The following is a 27,409-nucleotide window of genomic DNA, read 5'->3' as shown; positions in this document are numbered from 1 at the left end:
GGGGCCGGGGCCGGGGCCGGGGCCGGGGCCGGGGCCGGGGCCGGGGCCCGCCTGCGCCTGGGAGCTGTAGCGCAGGCAGCGTCGTGGGTGTTTGGAGGCCAAGGGTCAAAGGAGAGCTCTGCCAGCCTCATGGTCTGACTCGTAGGAGACGCAAGGAAAGTTGCCTCGCAGCGCCCCCATGGCTGCATCCGCTGGCTGGCTGCATCCAGCTTTAGGTGTGCCTGCTGAAACTGTCTCCAGTGGGAGCACATCTGTGTGTTGAGGCAACCTTGAAAATGGTCCTGGAGTCCCATATCCACAGTAGCCACGTGTTGAACATCCACTGCTTCCTAGATTCATGCCAAAACTGTTTCTCTTTGCTTTAGAATAAAATATGATTGCAATCAGGAGAGACAAAGCTTCAGATGACTTGGCATTTTTCTTCCTCGAGTGGCTACATTTCTTCAGGTGATGTCTTTCCTTTTAAAGAAAATCATCACAACAGCAATTTGTGGGAAATAGGGCCGGTGCTCTTCACATCAAAACAAGAAGAGTTTTCACTGAACTGCTGCCTGATCAGGATTAAAAGATCATGCCACTGAAGTTACCTACACTTCATTCTGCAGCCATCTCTGGTTTGCATCTTGGCAACCTCACCTTTCCCCTGGGGCAGGATCTGTGATTCCTGAAGGTACAGTAGGTGACCCATGCTTCACATCATGCTCTCTCCATGGAAAAAAATGTCTTATGTGCAGTGGGTGGATGCTAGTTACTATCCAAATTCTGAAGGGATCTGCAGGTTGAATGGAAGCTTGTGGAATGCCAAGGAAAGCCTTACCTCTGCAATGAGTGAAGGAAGCCTCTCAGCTCCCAGTCTTCTTCTTGGTTATGAACACAGGTAACTCCTCCTTCGTGGACACACTCTTAAGTTCCCTTTACAGACTACAGGAACCAAAAAAGACACAGAACAATGAGTGTTCTGACTCCTAAATGTTAGAACATAATCACAGTAAGAAAAAGAAAAAAAAAAAAAAAAGTAAGAAAAGTCAAAGCAGCCCCTCTGGAGAAAAAAAAGAGAACTTAGCAAGAGACTATAATAAATTCTGACCAAAAGACAAAAATAATTCCCTTCCTAAAATACATGCAACACAAGAGATGAAGAAAAAGGCAGCCTGATTCTATTAACCAAGTATTAACACCCCTGGCTAAAGAAACCCTGCAAAAAGGAAGGATTAACGTTTTCAATAAAGGGGACCAGATATTGCAGTGCTAATCATCAGCACACTCCACTGACAGAAGAATAGAAAATAATGTTCTTAATAGTGTGAAAGAGAACAGGAGGTACACAGGCAAAGAATCAGAGGTTGCTGCTGGTAAATGGCAAATAACTTGTTTAGAAAAAGGCATCACAAATAGGGGAAGTCTCTGCAAGAAATAGTAACTTTGCAAATTGTCCCAGCACTTCTGTGTCTGGCTGGCTGAGCTGCAGTTCTGCTGGTGGAAAGTGCTTTAGCACTAAGCATCAAGGCCATGTTTTGCATTGTGATTTTCTAGTCACAATTTTTGAAAAATAGACCCCACATGTCCTATACATTGCATAATCTTGCAGAAAACCATACCAATTTATTGAGTAGCTCTGAAGTGTAATTGCCTTGTGTTCTTGTGCTGCCTGTCATTACAGGAGCAGCCTGCCTGTTACGTTAAGGTGCATGTGGAAAGACTGGAATTGTGTTGTGTGACAGTCACAGTCTCTTTACAACTGAGTCTGCTTGAAGTAGCTATTTAGCATTGGCTTCTAGAAGCTGCGCAGGACTGAGCCATTCCCATCCCTACAGAGCAGCTTGCCAGGTACTACAGGTAAGGAAATTCTGGCCAGGGATCTCAACTCAGAAGGAGGGCTAAGGGTGCTGAGGAGGGCGGCTGAAGGCTTTAGGCTTCTTTCTGGTGCCACCCTTGTTAGCACTGCATTTCTCTGTGATAGTCAGTGGGATCCAGACACTTTGGATATCTGGAGCTATGTGCATTTTGTGCTGCTTGGGTACTGTAGAGCTGATGTGGCTCTATGTGTGCATTAAGTTTGGTATCATACAGTGTGTGATCAAACCTGTTTCTTCTTCCAAAAGCCTCCTCAGAGAAATGTAGTTCTTATACATGCCATGAAGAGAAAACTTTGGTTCAGATAAAAAACATAATTTCTGGCTGCCACAGAACTGGACCTGTAAGTTATTTTTAACCTCTTTCATGAGATGATAAAATAATGGGGACAGGGTTTTGCTCTTTCCCTGTTTTTGTGCAACACTCCAGTACATCTGGGGCCTGTGACATTATATGACATGATTGAATATAACCAAGAATGCTCTTGCTACCTACCCTAAAATGCCTACAGAGCCAATTAACATTCATGTTGTACACAGGTAGCATTTTGTCCATTTTTGAGTGACAGTTCTTTGGAGAACAATGCAGATACACACAGTATTAGATTCCCCCACATTTACAGACTCAAGGAGAAAAACTGTCCTCTCTTGAGACTTCCAGGGCATTTAAGCAGGCAGAATTTAATTACTGACAGCATAAAAGGATGTTCTCTGAGCTTCTTGGAACAAGAACGAAGAAGCAGGAGCAGGACGAGGAGCACAGACAACCCACATGTTTACTCAGAGGGCTCCTTCCCAAGTTTGCTGAATCATGAACATCTCTGACGCAGGGAATTCTCTCCCTGCTGCTTGTTTCAATCTGTGCTGTGTTAGGGTACAGAGCTCTGGTTTACAATGTGTAATGATTTGGCTGGGGGTGAAAGGTTCTCGGTTTTAAGTATCTTTTGTTTCCCCCATTAACCCAGACAGTGTCACAGAGTCCACTCTATCCTCAAAATTTCATTCCTGGATCCAGTGTCTGAGGTTTCTCTGAAGTTTCCTCAGGGGCCCTTCATTTCACAAGAACACTGTTACCAAGAGATTAAATGAATTAAAAATTGATGACTGTTCTGTACTGAATGTCTTGCAGTTAAGGATATTTAAACAGATAGCAGGGAGGATGGGGGGGAAAGATTGTTTGCCAGAGTATTTTTTCCTGTTTTTAAATAATAGTTTTATGGGGACAAGGAGGAAGATAAGGAAGTGTGGAGCAGGGGGAGTGCCTGCTGGATCTGTGTAAGGAAATTCTTCTTATAAATGCAATATTGAGAAAAAATAGACTGCTCTAATAAAAGCGCTTTGCCTAAACAACACAGAAGCCATTCAGAGAGAAATCAGAAAATTTTGCAAATTAATGTTATTTGAACCCAAAGCCTGTCTTGGCGGGGCTGGGCACTTTGATAGAGGGTACTCCCCTGTGTGAGTTTCTTACAGCTTCTGGGGATGGAGTGGAACACAGCCAAGTGCCGTGATGGTGGCCCACTGTGGCTGCTTCGTAGAAGGGCAGAGTGCAAGGCAGAGTGAACAGAAGAGCCATTTTGCCCAATCTACCCAGCTTTAGAGTTAGCCAAGATTCAGTGCTGCTGTAGTCCTTGTAGTTCATGGGCTCTTTCCTGTGCTATCTGATGGTTTTTTTAATACCATCTGGCGTGATGGCTCCCGAGTGGGAGCATGTGTGTGGCAGATGTTTGTGCCTCTGTTTTCCCCAGTGCTGCTGCTGGAGGTGGGTGGAGAAGTGACTGGCCATGTGTCCTGGCCATTCTAATAGAGTTGCAGGTCCAGTTCTGCTTTAAGTTAATGAGGCTCTTATGGTTCACATGATACCATTTTCACAGTTCAGCTCTTTAAACCAAGACCAAAGTTTTAAAAAATGCTGGTGACTATGGTTCATTTGTCTTCTGATTTCCAGCTGGAGACAATTTTAAAAGAGGTATTCTTTACAGTGTCTGCTCTGAACCTGTTGGGCACCTTTAAAGGTATCATGATCTGAGTACTCCAAAGCATCTCTTTTTTCTAAGAATGATGCTTGAACTCCATCTGCACCCCTAATTTCACCTCAGAACCTCAGAAGATGATGTACTGCACAGAAGGTAAAATGTTCATAGATGGGAACAATCTAATCCTTATGGATCAGATCTGCTAGCAGACAGGGTAGTGTAAACTGGTTTATGTGCACCGTCTTTCTGCCTTTATTCCACATGAAACACCAGTAATTTTTGGCATCGTTCCAATGTGGATTGGTGACTGAGTGGCCTTCTTCCCTGTCCTTACCTGCATAAAAATAATGGCCCTGTGTCAGTGTCAGTAGTAACAGAGAACCAGTGGAGCAGAAGAGGATATTTTGTGTGCTGTGAATTTCCATGCTTCAAGATACATCAGTTGTGAATATGAGATTGGAGTTCAAATTTAGAAATACAGATAGGTGAAACAAACTCCGTAGTTCACTGGGTAAAATCCACAAATCCACTGAGCAACTGCTACAGGCTCTCCATGTGTGCCTGGAGAGGGAGGGACAGGACAGGAAATAGTGAAGGAGGGCACCAAAGAGCACCTTGTTTACCATGTTTGGAATATATGTTCAAACAAATGACAAAACTTGTGACATCCAGTCTTGATTGAGAGATGAATGAATGCCTCAGTAGGTACTCAGCATTAGATCAATTCAATCTATTGGCAAACTCATTAAAATGAATGGTCTCAGTGACCACCCAAGATGTATTATTCTTCTTTCTTTAGAAACTATTAATTTCCTCAGAATTTAAAAACTTTCATTCTGAAAAGCAGCTATTACACATTCATGTGAGCTAATATTTTTATGAACCATCTTAGTTGTATTAAAACCACAGTCACTCAGATTTCAAAATGTAATCAACCCAGTTAAAGTGCAACAGTTTTAAGTTTATTTTTCATTCTAGTTTTGCCCCATGAAATGAGCCTGTTTTCTTTGGAGAAGAATGAAGAAGGAAAGCTTCAAATACATGGATATAATTGTCTTCATTAAAAGCTGGCTGAAAAGACTTTATCATGTGGGGTCTACTCTCTGTCTCTCTGAGGTAAGTTCCCATGTATTTTTGATGGGAAACTTATTGCCAATCAAACCTGTATTCTTGCACTGATACATGAAAGTGGATGTTTTGTACTGTTTCATCGTGCTGGGGTCTCCTGGGAAGAGCAGCTCATTACAGCGTCAACTGTCCCTGCCCTTTGCAAAAAGCCCCACCAAGGTCATATCAAGAGGTGATGGATAAAGGCAAGCTTTAACCCCTGACCTTGACTTTCCTGGTGCTGAGTGTTAATAAATCTACATTTAGGGGTAGATGTTTTCTCCCAGCTGCTTTTTGTTTGGCAAAGGGGGGTGACATGCTGTCGCACAACAGGTTGCATTTCCTAGGGCAATGCTGTGTGTCCCCAGCACGGAGCCGCACACCCGTCATGGAAGGATGGCTGTGAACAGGGCTTAGGTGTGCGGTGGGGCTCAAGCCACACAGTGGACTGAGATGTCTGGATATATGGGCTCTCTCATTTTCACAAGGGAGCGCTTTGATACCACGAAAACAGTGAGGTTTCTGTTCTTTCTACTGGAGCATAGGTGAGGCTGAAATGTTTACCCATGTCATTGTCTTCAGAGTGGTGTTTGAGGTGACCTTCAAGCAGCTAAAACCTTTTAAAAAGAGTCCCTCTTCCTATCACTCCCATGGGAAACCAGCATTGATGAATACCAGGAGGAAACAATTCATTTGAAATGTTTCAAAACTACAGGGATATCAAGAGCACTCTTCAGCTCTATTTTTCCACAGCCTCTTGCCAGATAACCAGAAAGCTTTTCCCAAAGTTGTTCAGTGGCATAGCTTTACTTGTCCAGGAAGGAGCAACTCAGCTGAAGGAGAGGCCTCTGTCCTCTTGTCTGCCGTCTGCCTTTCTTTCTCTGTTCCTCTGCTTAATTTTCTCCAAATGCTCAGTCTTTTTTTTTTTTTTTTTTTTTTTTTTTTCTTCCCAATCTCATCCCATTTTCCTCAGCTCTCTTCAGTGAACAGCAACAGGCTCACTCCATCCTCTACATCATTTTTTGTAGGAGCTGTAATGCTGCTGGCTCTTATGTTTCTCAGTAGGGAAAAGGGCCATTTGGGGCACACCTCAACACAGATTAGAGAATGAAAAAATTAATGTCCTGGGCTGATGCAGTGCACTTCCAAACACTTGGTTTCTTTTCTGATGAGAAGTATTGCCCTAAAACTTCCAGTGCATGAAAGCTGCCTGTGATAAGCGAGGTGGAAAAATTAGCTCCTGCGTAGAGCTACTCTCAATGGCTCTGGGCATTTAAGTGCTGTCATCTTCCAGGGAAGTTAAATTGCTCTGTTGCCTGTGTCCAATTAGCCCTATAATCAACTTAGCAGAATGTGGAGCAGGAGTGTGCTGAGATTGGGTATAGTCATTTTGTCAGAGGATATATTCAGATTGATCCCAAATCAGGGCAAGGACCCACAAAGGGGATCATGGAACAAAGGGCAGAGATTATACTGAGCTACTTGGAACCTTTACAAAACTGGAGGAGAGGGAGGCGGGGTAGTGCTTTCTGCACACTGGAGAAGAAATACCAGAAATGTCAGAATTACCAAGCCCAGAAGTTAATGACACAAATGCTTGCATTTTATTAATTCAATGTAAACATTCAAGATTGCTGTAAAAAATAAGCAGCCAGCAATAGCAATGAGAGGTCAGCTTTAGAAGTACCAGGGTTAGCAGGTAATTGCAATTGGCTCTACTATTGTTCCCTCTTGGCCTTTCTAGGCAGCAAGGCTTTGTCCCGTGACTCTGCAATTTGTTTAAACTCCTCTATTGCCAGAAATTAATTTGGCTGTATTTTTTTGGTTTTCTGATTCTATACAGGATAAATAGCTGGAATGGAACCTTTATCCCTTTTAAGCCTCACAGTTTGTGCAAACATGTTAGAGGAAGCATTCACAGCCCTGCAGTTTGGAAAAGTGAGATCTTTCTGCACAGCTTCTTTGAAGTGTGTACCAGACCAACATTTGCTTACGTGATTGGCCGAGGTGACAACGGATGTCAGAACAGTTTGATGTGGCACAACGCTTTTGCATCCGGGGCAGGCTCTCTGAGACATCACTGCTCTGTCTTTGCATAAATATTTCTGACAAATGCCCATTTGCTCCTTGGATGAGCTCTGTCAAGCCCTGGCATATAGTGCAGAGGTCAAAACAAAGGCCACATGAGTATGTCAGCAATCCATAAACCAGAGAACAAAAAAGGCCAAGAAGGAAATATAAAGGCCTTCCTCCAAGGAGGCAGCTGAAATTGCAGTATGTTTTTCTTAGCTTTCAGAGTAATCTGTAGAGCAAGGAGGCAGAAAACAAGATGGAGTGTGAATAAATAGAACAAAGATTGCCTTCTGGTGGCAGATGATATAAAAGTATACCATTAGGTATACACCCAAAATGTGTGCTGCCATTCAGTGGCACCTTGATAGGCTGGAGAGCTGAGTGGAGTGGAACCTAATAAGGTTCAACAAGGGCAAGTGTGGGGTCCTGCATGTTGGGAGGAATAACCCCAAGTACCAGTAGAGGCTGTGGGCTGACCTGCTGGAGAGCCGCTCTGCTGAGAAGGACCTGAGAGTCTTGGTGGATGACAACCATGAGCTGGCAGTGTGTCCTTGTAGCCAGAAGGGCTAGTGGGACCCTGGAGTGCATCAGGAAGAGTGTGGCCAGCAGGCCAAAAGAGGTGATCCTCCCCTCTCTACTTGGCCCTGGTGAGCCCACACCTGGAGTGCTGTGTCCAGTTCTGAACTCCTCCATACAAGAAAGACAAGGAGCTACTGGAGAGGGTCCAGCAGGGGCCACAAAGATGATTTGGGGTCTGGAGCATCTCTCTCATGAGGAGAACCTGTGGGAGCTGGGCCTGTTTAGTCTGGAGAAGAAAAGACTGAGAGGGGCCCTCATCAATTCATACAACATCTCAAAGGTGAATGTAAGGAGGAGAGTGCCAGACTCTTTTCAGTGGTGCCCAATGACAGGACGAGGAGCAATGGCCATAAATTAAAACACAAGAAATTCCACCTCAAAATGAGGAAGAAATTTTTTACATTGAGGGTGGCACAGCCCTGGAACAGGCTGCCCAGGGAGGTTGTAGATCTCCCTCTCTGGAGATATTCCAAACCTACTTGGATGTGTTCCAGTGTAGCCTGATCTAGGTGACCCTACCTTGGCACAGATGTTGGATTGGATGATCTCCAGAGGTTCCTTCCAACCCTAATGATTCTGTGATTCTGTGATCAGGTCTTGAGTGCCTGACCCAGTCAGGCACTGTGATGGTTGTGTAGTGTTGTCAGTAAAGGTTCATCCAACTCTAGTATGAAGTCTTATGCTTTTGACCAAGCAGTAATCTCTTATCTTGTATTCTGCTTCTTCATGATCTCTTCCCTCGAGCTCTGGTTGATTTTCCAGGAAGAGGTGTTTTCATCATGCCCTTCCACATCTGTCTCGTGTTTCCCTTTCTCATTTATGCCTCTGTTGTGGGTGCTCAAATTTTGTTGCATTTGGTCCTATGGCTGTGCTGGCCTCCTACTGTGTAGTATGTCAAGCTTTGGGGTCAGGGCATCATCCCCAGTCTCTCTTCTGCTGTCACGGAAAATGAAAAGCTTGTGCTCCTACAACTGCATATTAAAGTGACATCATTTTAGGAGCAGGTAGTAGTTCAGAGTTTCATGTCCAAAACATGGGCTTGATGGATTTGTCTACATTCAGGAGCTTCCTGTCATCCCCAGTTTCATCCTGTTTGATACAGATCTCCTGCTGAGTGACAAGTGGTGTGAGCTTACTGCAGCAACAGAAGGTGAGGGGAGTAGTTATTTTTAATGCCCTAGGGGCATCCTTTGTCCAGATTACTCCTTTGTCCTCACTCAATATCGTTGTCCTTTAAGGTTCAAAAGTTGCCATGTGTCCTCAGCATGGCTAAAGGAGAGCAGAGATAAACGAATTTGTTTCTCTTCCCTAGCTGTACTGAAGCCAAACAAACTTGGTACTTTTTTTGCCGACAGCATTTAGTATTTTCCTCCTGGTAGTCTGCCAAGCAAAATCTTTACAGAAAAAAACATGGTGATAGAAAAAGGCCAGAACAGGAGCTGTCTCTGTCTCCCAGGTCAGGGAAAGGTCAATGCACATTAAATGAATATTGCTGGTGCTTCTGTTGCAACAAGGCCCAAGCAGTTCAAAGCCAGACTGCATCATCTGTGGCTGAAAATAATTTGCAGTGTTGCTTCCTGAGCAGCAGATTGGCTTCCCATTACACAGGCTAATGAGAAAGTGTCAAAAGTGGTCTCAGTAATAATCTGCAGCAGACACCCTCCCGCCCCTTCTCAGCACACTTGCAGAGATTTTGATAAGAGAGAAAGAGAAAGAGAAAGAGAGAGAGAGAGAGAGAGAGAGAGAGAGAGAAAGAAAGAAAGAAAGAAAGAAAGAAAGAAAGAAAGAAAGAGAAAAAGAAAGAAAGAAAGAAAATAAAACCATGTTTTCACAGTGTGTTCTTTTGTATGCTCAGCCTGAATCTGCAATTCAAAGCAATGGGATCAAGAGAACGGGAAGGGAGAGGTTTGTGTGCTTACATCACCACCCGACTGCAATTCCACTAAAGCCCTCAGCAAAGCAGAGCAGTTGGCTCCTAAGGGCAGAGTATGGCATATCCCTGGCATTGCCTGATTGCACAGCGGCGTTTTAGGAATTCCCAGGTAAAAACATCTATTTTTGAGACTTAACTTTTTCCAACACCTCCACTCCACCTCTCCCTGGACAGTCTTGTTCCTAGCTGCCAACAACAGAGCAAATGGCCCCTGATCCCTGCAGTGTCACGCCAGTTTGGAGCAAAAGCTCAGAATCTGGGTCAGGGCAGAAATGAAAATATGCTGACCATGAATCAGTGCTCACCACTGAGCCTCCCAGTTAAGATACAGTGAGGGGAGGCACCTGACTTTCTGAATTCAACAGCATGGGGATTCTTACTGGGCTGGTGTGTTAACAACAGTACTGAGCTGTTATATTACAAACTCTTCTTGGCCATGCAATATATATCTTTTTGCATTTGGAAAGCTAAGGAGGCAGTGCAGTGCCCTCTGCCCCTTAATCCACTTTTGTTTCCAGTGCTGCTCCAGGGAAGAACAGCAACAGCCTTTGTAATATACTGCCGTGATGCTGATAGGTCAAAAAGCACCATGATCATAAACCACCTCTTTCCAGGCTAAGGCCAAGGTTTGCAAAGATCGATTCTCCTGCTTTGCAAGCTTCCAGGAGCCTTCACTAATTGCACTCTGTTACTCATAGACCATTGCATTAACTCTGGCTTTCTAAAGGGCCCCGCCAGAAACACTGCAGGCATAAAAGCAGCAGAGTATACCACAACCTTGGAACATAAGTATTCCTTCTCTAATTTATTTCTGGCCCACTGTTGTGTGGTGTACATCATGATGCAGAGGTTATGAGAGTAAGAATGTCCTGGCTGCTGCCTTCTGGGTCTAGCCAAACCTTGGGGGAGGAGGTGAAAGGAGGATGATTTCTTTTTCCCTAAGAAAAGGTGAGCATGGTACAGCTTTCCCAGATAAGGGTGGGATGGGCAGTGGACAAAAGGGGCAACAAGCAAGGAACAGACTGAGAAGCGTGTGAGAGACGAATGAGGCCTGACAGGGAAGCTGACTTACTGCCAAACCTTACTGGGGTATTTTTGGCTCATAAAGGCACTGAAAGTTGAACAAGGACTGGAGGAATGTACCTACCTATCCAGGACCCAGTGGATAGAAGAAACGTTGTTTACCAGCCTTTCTAGTTCATCTTTTTCAGTCACTTTACCTAAATTTTCCCAATTGTAATAATTTACCTATCTTTAAGTTATTACGTATATGTTTTGTTAAGACCTGATTTTTCGAGAGTCTGGGATACTCTCATGTCTTCTGTGTGATGGATCCAGCTGGAAGACAGAGGAGAGCAGAAGGTCTGCCTCAAGTCTCTGGTCTGTTTTGGACACAGACAACCTGGAAAGCTGGTGTGTTCAGTAGGGGAGGTGTTTGCTATTACCAGCATCACTTGAATAAAGAGAATACCCACAGGCATGATGCCCTACATATGTTCATGGGGCTTCAGGGCTGCTTATAAACATAGGTGCCCAGTCCCTTGAATATCTTTCTGGAACACCACTGCAGTGCCATCTAAATGTCTTTCCTGGGGACCTTTTCTGTGGTGTCACAGCTCCGTAACTCACTGGTTCTTGGGCAGGTGTCACCCTAATGAGGAGCCAGAAGCTTCCAGTTGAGAACTGAAGGAAGCACTGGGCCTGCATACCAATTTTTCTGCAACCATAAAATAAGTCACAGATTCTGAGCCCAGAAAGCTAAAGTAAAGCATTATTTATATTTAATCCTCACCAGAAGTCACAGAATATCCAATGCAACCTATGATAAATTACAGACTTTAGATGGAAGACCAAAAAGGTGTATTCTTATTCATTGTGCACTTGCCTTTTTCAGCATATGCCTGATTTGGTGTCACAACTTAGTATTTCTTCCAAAAAGTAGCTTCTAACCTAAGATATGGCATGGGTCAGGCTCTGTTCTCCAGAGCAAGTGATTACTATTATAAAGTTGAAAGGTTACTAAAAAAGTAATTGTGAAGAATTTCTGTGAGGATTTTCTTGGCCATTGGTAAAAAGTTTGCTTTAACTGACTGTGAGTACTGTTTCAGAAACAGGCCAGCCTAACAACATAAGGCTAGCTACCATCACCTCTCCTTTCTGCAACAGATACTTGTACTGCAGCATTGTGAGAATTTAAAAAAGGGAGGAATAGGGGCAGAGAGGAAACAAGACAGATATTCAAAGAGAGAACAGAATGAAGTGTCACATTAGCAGCCCATCTGGTCACCTGAGTTCAGAGTGGTTTGATATTTTGAAGACATTATACATAAGAATTCTATATATTAATACATATTTACATGTTATTCTATTTAGAGAGGGATGTTTTCCTCTTTCTATTAGATTGTCAGAAGACATAACAAGATTGTCAGTGCTATGCCTGACTTTTCATGAGGTTCTGTAAGGCTGAGTTAACCTGCAGACCCATGAAATTTTGACCTAGCATTTGGGAGGCAGCCACTCAACCAATCTGTGCTACTATGTTGCTTAACCTCGAATCTAAAAGAGACATTGAAACCCATAATAAAGCTCCAGGACTGATAGTCAGGACGTGTTACAGACACGAACATCACTGTGGTCCAAGCTGTCAAAATACTAACCATGAAAAATAAGAAGGGAAGGCTGAAGGGAGGACAGGTAGTAACTTTCAGGGAATAGCAACAATTACAGGTTAATCCGTCTCTGCAGGTTAATCCATCTCTGTGGTCTCCTTGTCATTTAAAGTTCTCCTGCCACATCATGAGAATGGGGAGCCATAACTGCTCAGAAACAGAAAATATTTCAGTCTCTGGGGTTCCGCCTGATCTCTGTCACTGCCATTAAATGTAAACTGTCCTTAAACAGGCATCTTCAAGAGAAAACTACTGAGTGGGAGAGAGGGAGCTGAGACCTCAGTGGCTTGCCTTCTGGTGCTTTCTCTCTTTCAGCAGTGCAGATGTTACTTTCCACTCGGGTTTAAGAGAGAATCCCTACTGTTGAGAAGATTAAGGGATTAAACAGAAAGGGCTCCATTGCAAGAATTTCACCTCCAGCTGGTGCTCAGTTGGGGTAGAAAGTTTTCTGAGATAGGGAGATACAGATATGTTGTGCATACAGATATATTTGGCTCCTCTGATTAATTCAATGTTAATACAGAGTCACATTTTCCCTTTGGAGAAAATTAGAGTAAGATAGTACCACATGCTGTCAGTCTTTAGAGGAAATCTGTAGGGACAATTCAAGTCCTGAAATTATTTTTCTCAGGCTTTTCGTTTAGACTCATGACCCTCCTCCCTTTCCCCATGTAATTTTAACATTTTTTTCTTTTAGTTTTATCACAAGTGTCAAAATTACAAATCTGTGACTGGATGGAGTAGGTGAACTGTGAATTTTTCTCTCTTTTGCTGGGTTAAGCCCTACCTTTCAAGCTATTTTATACATAAAGACATTCAGCTGCCTCTGATCTTCACAAGCGTTCTCTTGGTTTCTTTAGAATACAAAAGTGGAGGGCTCAAGCAAACCAAAGCCCATTGAAGTGAATGGTCTGTAAAGATTAGAATGCCTCTTTCTTACCATGTCTTTTCTGGGGGCAGAGAGTATGGCGCAGAAGACTGGGTGTATTGGGGAGGAAGAACTGTACCCAGCCTTTCCTCTTTGTCAGGTGTTACAGGATTGCTAACACACTTTGAAGGTGCTTTGAACTTAAAAAAACTCTGCTAAAATACAGAAACACGTCTCATTTTGTATTACGCTGAACAGGCACCCTGTGCAGTTAAGAAGGGTGTAAGAACAAACCACAAGCTGGATTGACTGATCCCTGATACATGGGAAAACATGCAGCCCTTTGCTGGCTTTTTGGTGCTGCATTTTCTTCCCATATTCCTTGCTCTACATTATTTCTACCATGTTCTTTCTTTAGATTTACCTTTTTCCCTTCTTTCCACTTTCTTTCTAGAGGGTCTGATCAAGGAGGCCTGTTAAGGACATTGCCATGTTCCAGTTCCAGTTTAAACATAATTATTACTGTGGACACACCAATAACCTAATCAGCCTCCTTTCAACATCAGACTCATATTCCCCCTATGGTTGTTTTACCTCATAAATGTGATTTTCGCGGGTAGGAAATTTCAGAATTGCAAAGTTTGGCTGCAAATGGAACAGAATGAATTCCCATCCTTTCTAAGTGCCTCAAAGGGGAATTATAAAGGGTGGTGCAGTCTGTTCTCAATTACTTATATGATTACAGGGGAAGTAGTCAGGACAAGGAGAAAAGTTATCACATATTCTCTGTACAAGTCACTCATATTTTATAGTCATTAATCCTTTATTTCATAATTGAAAAAGAAATCACTGGGACAGTAATTTCTTCCTATTTTCCTGGTAACCACAACAAAGCCCTTACAGATTCAAGGTACATGGGTTCATATAATTTGAACTGGGCATGATTTAAACCAAGAAAAGGAGGGAAATTCTTGATTCTCCACTGGACCTTTTACAGCTAAGGTTTTGCCTTTGATTTTGTTTGTTTGATTGATAGTTTTGGGGGTTTTAAATGAAAAATAGCAGAATTGCAGTGCCATTAATACTCATATGTTTGTTGAAACCATCCATGGTGTTGTGGACAGCAGCAGGATGAGTTCTTCAGGGACCCGAAGATTCATTCTTCCCCAACCCCACCCATTACAGCTGTCAAGCAGTAAATGAACTGGTTCCTCATGTTAGTTTAGTGTTGGCTTGTGACCTATATTTTCTAGGGTGCTTTATCTGCCTCCTTACCAGCACTGTGAGTTGCCCAGCCCTGCTTCTGTGGCTCCCTCTGTGCAGCCCTGGGGCTGCCGCAGCCCCTGGCCAGCTGGAGGGTCCCAGCTGGTGTGCTGCCACCACAGCCCTGCTGGGCTCCACCTGCCCCAGAGCACAGGGCTTGTCACTCAGGGGGGACTGACACCAGCTATTAGTCGTGATGGACGCACACTTGACTAGTTCTGATAGTGGTATTTTCTTTCAGGCTGTGACATTATTTGAACAGATCACCTTTGTTTAGCACTCGCTATGCTCTCATTTGTCAAACAGTTGTCTTGAAACAATGTGACTGTACAAGGTTCCCAAATATGTCTATGTTTGAAGCAAGTTCTCTGTTTTTCAGTTCTTCAGGTGCCACTATCAGGAGTCTAAACACCTTTGTGAAAATACAGCTTGGAAATAATTAATTCCCTGCTTGAGCACTCAAGAGGATTTTCTTTATTGCTCCTAACTGCTGGGAGCATGTTCAGCTGCAGCTCAGTCTGTTGCTGCTGCTCTGACTGTTCCCTACCTTTTATGATACCTTCTTTGGTTAAATGAAATTTCTGGAGGGGACGTAGCAATATGGGTTAGAGAGGATAAACTGGGCAGACCCCTGTGTAGAGTATCTTCTTGGTCTCTGGAAAATTGTCCACATTTTCCTCATTCTGAAACCCTAATGGGCAAGCAAGCAAGCTTCAGAGCCATGTTGCAGCAACTGCCAGGGCAGGCAAGTTGGAACCATGTAGAACTGCAGTCTTGCTTACACAGAATCATAGAATCATCAAGGCTGGAAGAGACCTTTAGGATCATCTGTTCCAACCGTCCACCTGGCACTGCCACTGTAACCCCTAATCCCCTAAACCACATCACCCAGAGCCACATCCAGATGCCTCTTGAACAGCTCCACCACTATCCTGGGCAACCTATTCCAACACCTGACCACCCTAACAGTGAAAAATATTTTTCTAATGTCCAATCTGAACATTTCCTGTCTCAGTTCAAGGCCATTCCCTTTAGTCCACTCACTGCAGGCATGGCAGAAGAGACCAGCCCCAAAAACCTCATTTCAGGGAGTGGCAGGGAGCAGTGAGGTCCTCCTGAGCCTCTTCTACTTGGAACTGAATAACCCCAGCTCCCTCATCTATTCCTCAAAAGAGATGTTTTCTAGACCTCTCACGAGCTTTGCTGTCCTTTGCTGGACAGGTCCAGATGTAGAGCTCAGCACTCATCAGTGCATGTCTGCGCAGTGCTGAAATACAGCTCTGCCCGTAGAAAGGTGGGAGATGGAAGCAGTCAGAGAATTGCCTGCCAGTGAGCACAATATGTATATTGTCATGCCACAGTTCAGGAAAGAAACAGCTAACAACCCTTTCAGTAGCACAAAAACAAGATAACATTTTGTTACGGTACATCGTGTGTATCACCAATCACAAACTCAAAGGAGTATTGTGGATCTGCAGAATGGAAACCAGCTAAAGGTATCACAATACATTTTCATTCTCAGGCAGGCAATTATCTTCTCACTTTTTAGACAAATAATGCTTTTGAATGCATCAGCAAGCTGAAAATGAAACATATTTTCAATATTAGAGGGGGCAAATTCCTGGTCAAATTGGAAATGTTTGCGTAATTTTTTAAATCTTAAGCTACTCCCACCCCTCTTCCCAAACACAGGCCATTCATTTCAGTAGGATTTTTTTTTCCTGTTTAATTGCTAGAGGGCTGCTAGGGGCTACCTACAGCAACTCAAAGCAGGATTGCCACCAGCAATAAATTAGATCATCTCTGGCTTTGTTTAGGTGAGTTTAGATATGATTTGTGGCTTTTCTATTAACTACCAGATGTCTCTGTACTGTGCTGGGGATGGATTCCCACAGAGGTGGGCTCACTTCTTACAAATACAGAAAATAGGATATTCTGGTGGGTTTTACTATGCCTGCTCAGTATAATGTTAACAGTACATGTGCACACATCAGCAGAGATTGTGAACTGCCTGTTAAGATATCTCACCAGGTTTTAAAACTACTGGACACTAAGAATATCTGTATTTGTGGTTCCACACAACACCTGAAAGCAGTGGTCTACAGAATTATCAAAGAATCTGATTAATGTAATGAATTTTGATTCTGTCCAGAAGCTGTAATAAATCAGTTTGCTAAGCCAGTATCACCTGAGGAGTATGCAGGCCCATAGTAATTCCTGGTGAAATTAGAGAAGGAAGAAAACTGTCATTGCAGAAAAATAAACTTGCATGCTGAAATGTACACTGCACAGAGAAACTCAGCTTTGTTATTTTACTCAGCAGGACCACGTGGTGATAAAGTGGAATTGCTCTGGCATTTCAGAATTGCTGTTCTGTGTCGTAACACGGTCCTCAAAATGTCAGAGCCTTGAGGAAGTGATGGACTGGTTTCTTAGCAGGAGCAAATCCCCAGAGCTACCCTGGGTGTGCTGATTTGCATAATGTGGAGATCCTGTCACAATTTTAGACCATGAAGAAAATAATTAGGGGAACTAAGTTTATTAAATTTTAATAAAACCTTTGCTTTTGTAAAACTTACATATTTCCTTATCTTTACTTATAAAAGGGTGCATTTGTGTGGAGAAAGGTTGGACTTTGCTAAGCCCTTTTGCACAAAACAGCACAAGCCCCTACATGGCTGTGTGTGATTATTACATTAACACATCTCTATGGTTACACCACAGAAACCCTTAAGTGTGAATGCATCTTTTCTTTTAAGTACCAAGATGTTCCTGATGGAAAAAAAAATGACCTCTTCTTGGCTCCTGAGATAGAGTCAGGGATGTGATTAATACTGACTGTATTCTACTGTTTTTCCCTGAAGACTAGCTATTAATATTTTCCAGTGATGTATGTCCTTTCATTTAACCACAAATGGGTGGTCAGCAAGGTATCTAAGCCCATATTTTGTCTTAAAAAATCACTTTCACTGTATTATCACACATACGGCCTTTGACTTAATATCCATGGACTGATCCCTTCCAAAAATGCATGAATGAACACCTCATCCCATCTTGCTTTTTTCCCCAGTTATCTGCTGTTTAAAGCAGATCCAACAGCCTGTGAAATGGCAAGTATTTCTAGATTTGGTATATTACTGAGTTAACTCATAGTGGCAAGCTGCTGAAAAGCTTTTCTCATCTGTTACTACGTGCTCTTTGGTGTACAGCCTGGTGAAGTCGGTTTGATTTGGCTTTGTTTTGGGTTCTATCAGTTGTATCATTGGATTGGCCTAACAAAATAGCTGACACTTTCAGAAGGATGCACCTCTTATTTTCTTTTAAGCAAGCATATTAACAGAGAAGAAAGGTATCCAGGATCCAAAGCTGTGCTTTGTTAGACAGATGTGCACAAATAAACAAAACAACCCCCTGAAACAAATTGAACCACAACAAGAACAGAGCAGCGGAACAAACCAAGGTACTGATGGGTGAGACAAATTAAATAAAAAGCTTGAAAGCAAAATGGGTTAATAGAAGTTTTCTCACTCTTCACTCTGTCCAGCAACTTTCAGTTTTTTTCTCAAGATCTATGAATTTCTTATGGTGCTCTCTAGATTCTTAGGAAAGTCTCCTTTCTTCTACAAGCACAAACCTTTGCTTCCTGCTACAGGGAGTTCTTGTTGTCCACCCAGATATTTCTTTGTATGCCCTGTGGTGCTGGCCACTCTGTGCTCATGGTCTCTGCCACGCTGCATTGCTGCCAAGAAAGAGCAGTTTCCTACCTGTTGCTTCTCCAGCCTCTCTTTGCTGCTGCCCACTATCAGAACCTCCTTAGCAGAATACCCTGTCCTCATCCCAGGCACCATCCTGCTCAGTGCTGTAGGAACATGATATGGGAAGAAACTTTTGGCATTGGGCATGCTAAAAGCATGCAGTTGTTACAATTTACCTTTGTTGTCTCCCCAATGTCGTTCATTATAAAGAACCTTGACTTCTCTTTAAATTTGATTGCAAGATTCACAGGAGGGGGAAACCAGCAGTTGGCTAACACCCTGCACAGATAAGATCTGCTCTTTGCCAGACACCATGGGGATGTTCTCAGAAGAGATCAGGGAAGTAAGGGGACAATGGAGGCAGCTCTGAGATAGGTTTTGTGTGCAAAGGGCTCTACAGGAGTGGGACCTGGAGTGTTGGCACAAGCAGTCTTGTGGCTTCAGAAGTTAATGGCTGCCAGGGCATTTTCTGTCTCAGTTTTCTCACTTTATAGCTAAGCTTTTATATGAACTCCAGATCTGAATTACAAGTTCTTCAGATGCAGTGTCAAATCATTTTGTCTTGTTACTGGCCCTCTGTCTCCTTTCTGCTCATCAATTCCTCATTCTATGTCCTGGTGCCCAGAAATTGAAGTGTCCTTTTAGAGTCAATTTTACAACATATATTCTTTTAAAAATTATGGTTTGTAATTTACAGTCATTTACATGCATTTTTTTGAGCCCTGCAATGATTGGACCCTCTTGGCACTAGCAGATTTGCATCAAGAGCACGCTTGCCTATAAATTAGTGTCTAGTCCTCTAATAATATCCCAAACACCCCAGTTCAGTTCTTTAGAATATTTAGTAAGACTAAGTTTGCTGTTTTCCTTCATGCAAACAAGTGATAGAATGTAGAAACCAGTGAGCGTTCCCCTGGGACCTGGGAGTCTGGGCTTCTCAGGGCTTCAAGCAAATCTCACAGCCAAACCCACAAACTATCAGAGGCACAGAGTCATGTATATGTGCTTCTCCCTTTCAAGAGACTCTTTTTGCTCTCAAAAGCCTGGGCACAACTGCATAACTGTTGTACATGTCATTTCTAAAACTGCCTCTCCACCTCTTGGTAAGCAACCATTTTGACAGAAATGCTGGTATTTCTGCCTTTGAATAATTTTGATGAAAGAAAGGGTAAAAAGTGTCCTCCTTTCTAAAGAGCTAACAGCAAGTGGTGTCCCTCACTCAGAAAATTTTCTTGAAATTGCCTGTCCCCCAAAGACATATAATGAATGCTCCTGTTGCCAGGAGGCAATTGATATCTTCATGTAGAAGGCTTAATAAATTAAAGCACAGTGGTCAGCTTCCCAGAAAAATGTCACAGAAGGGCAGGTGTCAGGGAGAAACTATAGTAACATGGGAGGCAGGTACAGAGAATTAGTAAATTCCAGACAAATCAATTCCCGCTCCAGTTTACCATCCTAAAATTGCATGAAAATGAGGGTGAGCTGAAAAGCTAAAATGCTTTTGCAACCAATAAATAAGTAAGATTTTGGAAGACCTGTATTATTTAATGAACATGGTCTGAGTAGGTGAAGCCCTAAATTTCGTTTAATTGTGGGTTATTTCTTTGTGTTTCAAGACTTGGGACTTATGGAAACTATCTTATTAATTTATTGGGGTGTTTTTTGCCTATGATTATTTTCTTGCAGTGTCTGCAGCCTTCCAGAGGCTGCACAGAAGTGCACAAGCCAGAAAAATTATAGTAGTTGTAAGCAAGTTCTCATCTAGACACTATGATGATACCAATGATCATATAAATCAGCCAGCTCACTCATTGATGTGAAATGGTAAAAAATAAATAAGACTTATTTTTAACTTAGTTCACTTCAGATGGTCATAATTGAATGAGTATAAATATTAGAGATGAGGATGTTTTTCCTAAATATTGCCCAGACAATCATATTAATTTCAAAGCATGGCTCCTTACTAAAATCAGTAATTCTGCCTAACAAAATCAGAGACAGTCTCAAGAACCAACAATGATATTTGGATTTATATGTTCAAAGAACCCTAGATTTAGGGTTTCTACCCATCTTAGTATATTTTAGAGGTATTTAAAAACTACAGCTAAAATTGAGGTGGTTGGATTCAGACTCTTTAAGACCACTGCTGAATTTTGAACTGGTTTCTTTAGAGTTTTTGGGTTTTTTTATCTACAAACACCTAGCAGAGCTGATTTAATCTCTAATGGCAAAAGCAAGGCAGAGCAGTACATTCCTTCTGTTGCTTTCGGATTCATAATGTCATCTGCTGCATCAGAAGAAACGTAAATCTTTAAATTTAGATGTTTGGAGCACAGTTTAGCTGTTCCTGAATTACTCTGGTATTTGAAATAGTTTACAATGTGAGCACCCAGGACTGGTGCCTGCTTCCTAATGTACCCATTGCTAGAGACTTTGTGCTCTCTCTTTTAACAATCCTTTAGAAGGTTTTTTAGTGCTTGGTGAGCAGGCAAGACTGTGTGTAAGATCACAGAAAGTAGATTTGGCCAAGGTTTTTGTAGAAAATGCAAATATTTTAGGGTTGTTGAGTAACATTTTATGTCATAATGAAAAAGACGAGCTATGTTTACCCTTTAGAAATAACAGATGGTTATTGTAGGGTGTGGGGAGAAGAAACACAGAGGAATGGGTTGTTTCCAATGGGGATTTTAGCATACATGGAAATTAAAAATATGGGGGGATGAAGGTGAAAAAATAAGTTCTAAGGAGGCAACACGGTCATACATGGCATATTATTCTGCAGATGAATTCTCAGTTTGGTGCCATGTCCGTTCATGTTTTCTTTTGAACACCCAACCTGGACTTCCAAACAGATGCATGAACATATGCCAGTCTTGTGTCTTCAGTGTCTTTAGATGCTAAATTGCATTCCAAGAAGCTTAAACTACCTGAAGTCCCATCTTGAGAATAAACTTTTCTGGGAAAGGAGTTGTAGTGATAGCTACAGGGCTATTCTGTGGTGATAGTGGGAAGTTACTGACTTGTTGGCAAAAGAGAAAGGGTTGAGACACAAGGAAGTGTCTTAAGGTATTCATTAGATGAAACATGGAAAATTTTGGAATTCCTGTTCAGAGGCTTAGACCTACCATGTAAATATTAGGAAAATTCCATTAATACAATCAAGTTCTCTATGAATAGCTTGATTCCTACCTCATGAAATTGTCAAGGTTTCCACATCCCGAGCCACTTATCTCCACTAGAAGCAGGGCTTCCTTGTTCTGCTTTCTCACAACAGAGCAGATGCCAGTCTGGGTCGCTGCCGGGGCAAGAAAGCTCTCAGGGAGTCCAAACCTGGTGCAGGCACAACCCTAATGGCTACAAGGTGTGCTACAGGATACAGGAAACAGGGCCCATTTCTTCTGCTCACTCAAGCGTTAATTCTCTTCAATGAGAAATTAAAAGAATAAGACCTGTGTGAACAGGGGAATACAAGTTAAAATGGGGTTGACCCACTTTCTTTCTTTTCTTATGCAGCACCTCCTAAATCATGCCAGGGAAGATGGATTATACTTTCAGTCATGAGATAAACCTGTAAACTAGTTCTTGTCTGCAGCACTTGTGTATTATAGATCTTGTGTCTCCTGAAAGATGAATAATTACAGTCCCTGGGGAGACCCTCTTTCGAAAATGCAGTCATCATGGATTCTGCAGTGTGGGATAGCTGTATGGACAATGATGATAAAACAACCTTCTTGTCCCCAACAGGCATGAAAGTGAAATGGGAAGAGAAGACAGCTCTCATTAGATTAAGGAGCAAGGCTTCCAATTTCTGGATGAGTTTCTGTTTCCTTTGCTTTGATGAAATAAATGATATTTGATAAGGACAACCAAGTACCATCAAATCAAACTGTTTCATTAACCAATTGCATACATCCTGATTTAAGGCAGACTTCTCCCAAAATAATGTCCTATGGATAGAATGGATTCTTTAGAATAAATTGACTGGATTTTCTTCTCCTCTTTTCCTGTTTGACAATCTGTCTTCATTGAAAACTTGGTGAATCAGATAACAAAACCTAATGAGTTGTGCATCATAAATCTGTAATGTATCTCATGGATGAATTCCTCCATGTGCATGTGACATTTACCCTATATTTAGAATGTTGGCCTACTCATTATCCAAGTGCTACATGAAGAAGAGTTTTTTAAGAATTCTCTTTGAGTATATGCTCTAAATATAACATACAGAGGTGCTACATAGGGTCTCTTTTCAGGAATCTTTTTGAAGTGTATATTGTAAAGAATATAGTGCAGAAGACACAGCCAATGTTATGAAGCAAATGAGCTTTCCAAGTTGAGGCATCTTCTGGGGGAGAAGGAGAGTTCATTGTTACCAGGCATGCAAAAATCACTAAATGATACTTCTCTCTCTGCCTCTGTTCGGTGCCACTGAACCAGGTAGTTATCATAACCAGTACAGCTGTACTCTTGCTTTGCTAGCCTTTGTGGTACTTACAGGCATAATGGTTACAGAGACCCACATACCCCACCACTGAGCGATGCCATGCTCTCAAAAAGAAGCAGAATACAGTCAAGCTTAAATTGCCTTCACCTACCGATAATATTTGCCATCATGCTCCATTTTACAAAGAATCAGACATCGCTTCATCGATGCATTGGCCTAAGATTGATCTGGGTAGAACAAAAGAGACAGGATTTAATAACTATGCAAGTCAAAATGACCTTTCTAGAAAGGTGACAACAGCTGCAAGTGCATAGAGACACAGAGCTTGAAATCTTTGCACACATGCAAGGAAAGCTCACCATTTTGCCTCTGGCATTTGGGCTCAAAGTAGGAAAAGGACCAGAAATGTCTTCAGCTACCTCATTAAGTGAAAGCACAGCTACTCTCCCAGGAGAAGGGTAGGGTGTTTGTCACTCTCCAGCTTAAATGACATATTTCAAAGCCACCGTTGTTAGCTTCCAACAATGCTTCAACCTTGAAAAGAAGTTCTGTGCAGAAAAGCTTGAAACAATAAAGCATCTTCTAGCTCTAGGAAGACAAGATATTATCAGCATTTACAAAGATTTGAGCTCAGACACAATAGGGTGCAATTCAGGACATGCATGTATATTTTATTACTGCTTGTATTATTGCTACCATCAGTACTTTTGTTGTTATCATTATGAAGGCCAACACAAAAGGCCTGTGAATATGCTCCTTGATATACAATACCTCGTCTCTCCAGAATGACAATGATTATACAGAAATGGAAAGGAAAACTACACAATGAAGTAAAGTCTTAGCATTTAAGTTCCATCAGTCCTTAAGCAGTGACTCTGGGACTCATCCAAAAAAAACCAGGATGTATTGATTAGACATGGGATACATACCTGCTAAAGCTTCAAACACAGAAACCAAATAAGGTCTTGTCCAATTTTTATCATGTTATACAATATAAAATTGTCTGAACAAGCACTAATAGACTATATTTGAACCGATCATTGCACCCTCTTTACCTACACCCACATTTAAAATTCATATCAATATCACTTTAGGTCAGAATCAATAGCAAAACTCCAAGCTCTTTCAGCTTGTCCTAGTAAAAAGACTAGCTGTAAAAGATCTAAGCTTTTTCATAAATTCTCTTAGGTCACAAAATCCTGGTTTAAGACAACTAGAACCCTAATGTTATATCAAGTACCAGCATTGACTTGAGGTGGTGATGGTTTTTCTCCCAGTGTCTCTGCCCATGGTACATTTCCTGGTGGTAAGCTGTCCCGTGTTGTTTTAGAAAATAGCATTTGACCATTCCGTATTTTGCTTGTCAACATTGTGTCATGAAGCAGTGTTCTGTCAAGCAGTTTGAAAAGGGCAATAGCTTGCAGAGTGCAGACAAAAAAAAAAAAAAAAAAAACCAAAACACCAACAAACAAAAGAAAAATATTAATCTGAAGGAAAATAAAAAAGATGTGCAAAATCCCCCAAATTTTGGAGAATTCGGCTTGTTTCTCACAGTGAGTTATAAAATAAGTCCAAGAAAGGACAAGTTCAGAACCTGACAGGACCCTGCATAGTTGCTCTAGAAAAAGACACCTAAATATGTGCAGCCTTCTGTAGTCCAAGTCAAGAGTGAAGACACCTCCATTCCACTCTGCTTCCCAGGGTGGGGATCCCAAGGGAGAAGTGACCCTCAGCATCAGCTGGAGAGAAGGGAGAAAAAGTGTCAAGAAATAGTGGGCTAACATATAGCCAGATTGTTTTACATGCTTCAGGGACATTTCTGCTTCAATGGGAGTGATGACATTAAGTAAAGAAAGGAAAAAGGACTGTGTAAGAGTTCCCTGTGATGTGTGTGAGACAAGAGAAATGGCTTCAAAAATTCCTGTGAGCTAAGAAACCATGTCCAGTTCTCATTATTATGGTGACTCTTCCAAGAGCTGAAATACAAAAGCTGCTGGCAGACCTGTGGGAGTGAGCCAGAGTGGCCATCAGAGAAGAGAGCAGCAGGAGGAGAGAGGGAGCAGATAATAGAAATAGGTCACTCCATCAGATCAGATCAGTCTAAATCAGGCCTCACACCTTGTCAGAAGTTAATCGTCTCAGACTGAGAGGGAAGGTTACAGCGTGATGGGAAAAGCAACACACCAGCCTCCTCCAGAAGACTGCAATTTGTTCGAGCTGTGGATATATTTTACCAATTATGTATTGCAACTCTACCTTGTCAGAGTGGGATTTTTTTCTCCCTTAAGTAAGTATATTGCTTATCAGCAATTTGATCTCTGTTTTCAATGGATTAAGCTCTTCAAGCATGACAAAGTGCACTACAGCTTTCCTAGATTTTCTGGGGTGCACTTTCCTAAAATTTGCTCTTAGTGTCTGTAGCTGCCAACTGAGTCTTGGTAGGGGGAATACACACCCCTAGTTTTAGAGGCTACCAGCTTTGCATGCACTCATCTGTTATTAGTGGAAAATTTTGCCCTAAGGTTTATCAAACTTAAGAAGAATTGTAACCATTCACAAGCCAGGAACTACTATTGCCCTCCTCTGCATATCCTGGGTTGACAAGGTCATGATGGAATAGGCCAGTGAAGGTAGTTGCACCAGGGCCATTCCTCCACTGACCATGTCCAAAGGAAGAGGCTTAATCTTCTTCTTTCAGCAAAGTCTCAAGGTCACAGTGCAGTGTTCCTAGCAAAAATTATGTTCTTTCCTAAGTATTTAGTTCCTAGATTTTACTTATGGCTGACTACCTTCCTTGCTTAGTAGGATGCAGTAGGGGAGGGTGGTGCCGGGGCCTTGCAACGGAGACTTCGACTTCAGTCAGTCAGAGCACTTTTATGTCAGCCATGGTGGTCTTATAGTCTCAGTCCACCACTTTAATTTTCAATATTTTTTGAGAGCTCATATTTAAGGAAACAGGAAGGGGTGGAATATCGATGTGGTTATACCTGTTTTATCAACATATCAAATATCATCATGCCAGATGTAACATGCCCTGCAATATAGGTAATTAATTGTTATAAAAAATGATGAAGCGAGAGGAAAAGACAGCTAGTGCTAAACTTGTGGATTCAGGAATTTCCAGGATGATGAGGACAAGAGGGGAAGGGAAGGGAAGGGAAGGGAAGGGAAGGGAAGGGAAGGGAAGGGAAGGGAAGGGAAGGGAAGGGAAGGGAAGGGAAGGGAAGGGAAGGGAAGGGAAGGGAAGGGAAGGGAAGGGAAGGGAAGGGAAGGGAAGGGAAGGGAAGGGAAGGGAAGGGAAGGGAAGGGAAGGGAAGGGAAGGGAAGGGAAGGGAAGGGAAGGGAAGGGAAGGGATATTCTCACATTTCTCTGTGCTGCTGTTCAGAGAAGGATATTTTGTTTGGCTTTATTCTGTTTTCAACAAAATGCTAGTTTCTGTTCTTGATGTGGCTGCTGTTGAATTCCATCCTACCCTGCAGGCGTTGCCTTAATCTCTGAAGCAGGCATGCCTGAGCCCATCTGGGTGTGGGAGGACACTAGCCTCCTAACATATTTTACCAAAATCAGGTGCTGACCTCTAAAAATAAAACAGAATCCCAGGCACTACATTTTCATGCGTGGCCTTTGCCTTATCACGCTGCTCCTCCTTGCCCCTCCTATTCTGGTATGCAAGGTAGGGAGGTGCATGTATAGTCTCTAATATTTAAAAATACATCAGAAATACTATATAGCAATAGAAGAAGGTACATATGCTTTTGTGTGTGTGTGCACCCATCACCCTTGCCTGCCAGAATAAATATACATGAGGGTCGCTCAAGTGCTTATCAGTTCTTTCCACTGGCTGAGCCTGCAAAAATGCTCTTATTTGGTAGAGTTGTGTGCTTTGGAGGTAAAGGACATAAATGTTTTGACTGCATCTTGCATGAATATATACATCCTGAGTATAGTTACACCAATTATTTTACCATCTGAACTCACTCAGCTGAAGAGTTCTCTTATTTGTATTAGCATCTAGTATAGGGAATGAATTTTCTTTGACTCTATTTTGATACAGTCCACTAAAGGAAGAGGTTAAGGTGGTAAACATGGCACAAACTATACATGTGCTCAGGTCTGCAGAAAGATGTGCAGGGAAACGAGTGAATAACACCACCCCAGGGACCTGCAGGGAGCATTAATTCATGTGCTCTTCTGCTGGCTGCTGCCGATCGTATCCCCAGTGGAAATACTCCAGGTCACTGAAGAGGTGAGCCCTTATCGCTTCCCCAGAGCACGGCAGTCGCTTTGCATCTCCCTGCTCCAGATGGGGCAAGTCAGAAAAGTCTTGGAAAGGATGTAACTGTCAGGAGCGCCAACCTGGTGGCAGTTGAGTTATTACAGGAAAATGGAGTACAAGCCTTGCAATGAGCCCAGTAAAAGCCAAAGGGGAGCATCATTAAAAGGTGCATTGTTACAGACACTTTACAGAGAGGTGCTCCCTAGAGGGGAGAAGAGCCCTGACCAAAGCTCTCTCTTTCTTGCCTAAGATGGATTGGCAAGGAGATGAAGTCTAGAAAAAGTTAGAGCCAAGATTAATAGCAAAACTACAGTTAGTAACTTCACAGAGCATATCCACAAGATAATTTATGACGGCGAAGGAAGGAAGGGTATGTACCGTGGTGTTTGTGTAAAAGAAGGGTGGTTCTGCAAAACAGGTTTATAAATACAAAAAATGAAAAATGAGGATATTTTTACATTTCCATAGTTGAGGAGATTTGAAGGCACAACTAATTCTTTATTTTTTTACAGAAACAGCTTTCTCCATTAATTCTTCACAAGGGTTGGTTGCCCCTACAAGGAGATTTTTAATTTTTTTTTTCTTAGTTGCTTTCCTAGGAATAGAGTCACT

General features: G+C 42.3%; 2 long non-coding RNA genes across 5 annotated transcripts in view; one reads left to right on the top strand and one right to left on the bottom strand.

Moving 5' to 3' along the window:
- Positions 1 to 472: 472 nt before the first annotated feature.
- LOC137470539 (uncharacterized) lies at positions 473 to 24,254 on the bottom strand. The gene is made up of 2 exons (XR_010997118.1): positions 24,153 to 24,254; positions 473 to 921 (listed from the first exon to the last, which is right to left on the bottom strand). It is a non-coding gene; the product is annotated as an uncharacterized lncRNA (long non-coding RNA).
- Positions 1,496 to 27,409, top strand: part of LOC137470538 (uncharacterized) — a 40,013-nt gene continuing 14,099 nt past the window's right edge. For 2 of the 4 annotated variants that reach the window (XR_010997115.1, XR_010997114.1), the window contains exons 1-3: positions 1,496 to 1,836; positions 3,802 to 3,982; positions 4,808 to 4,945. This is a non-coding gene — a long non-coding RNA (uncharacterized lncRNA). Of the gene's footprint in view, positions 1,837 to 3,801; positions 3,983 to 4,807; positions 4,946 to 9,443; positions 15,445 to 21,820; positions 22,078 to 27,409 lie in introns of those variants that run through there. The other 2 variants (XR_010997116.1, XR_010997117.1) reach the window with 2 other exon arrangements.

Source organism: Anomalospiza imberbis, chromosome 3 (assembly GCF_031753505.1).
Source record: "Anomalospiza imberbis isolate Cuckoo-Finch-1a 21T00152 chromosome 3, ASM3175350v1, whole genome shotgun sequence".
NCBI classification, from domain to species: Eukaryota; Metazoa; Chordata; class Aves; order Passeriformes; family Viduidae; genus Anomalospiza; species Anomalospiza imberbis.
This window is presented reverse-complemented; position numbering and strand designations above follow the sequence as displayed.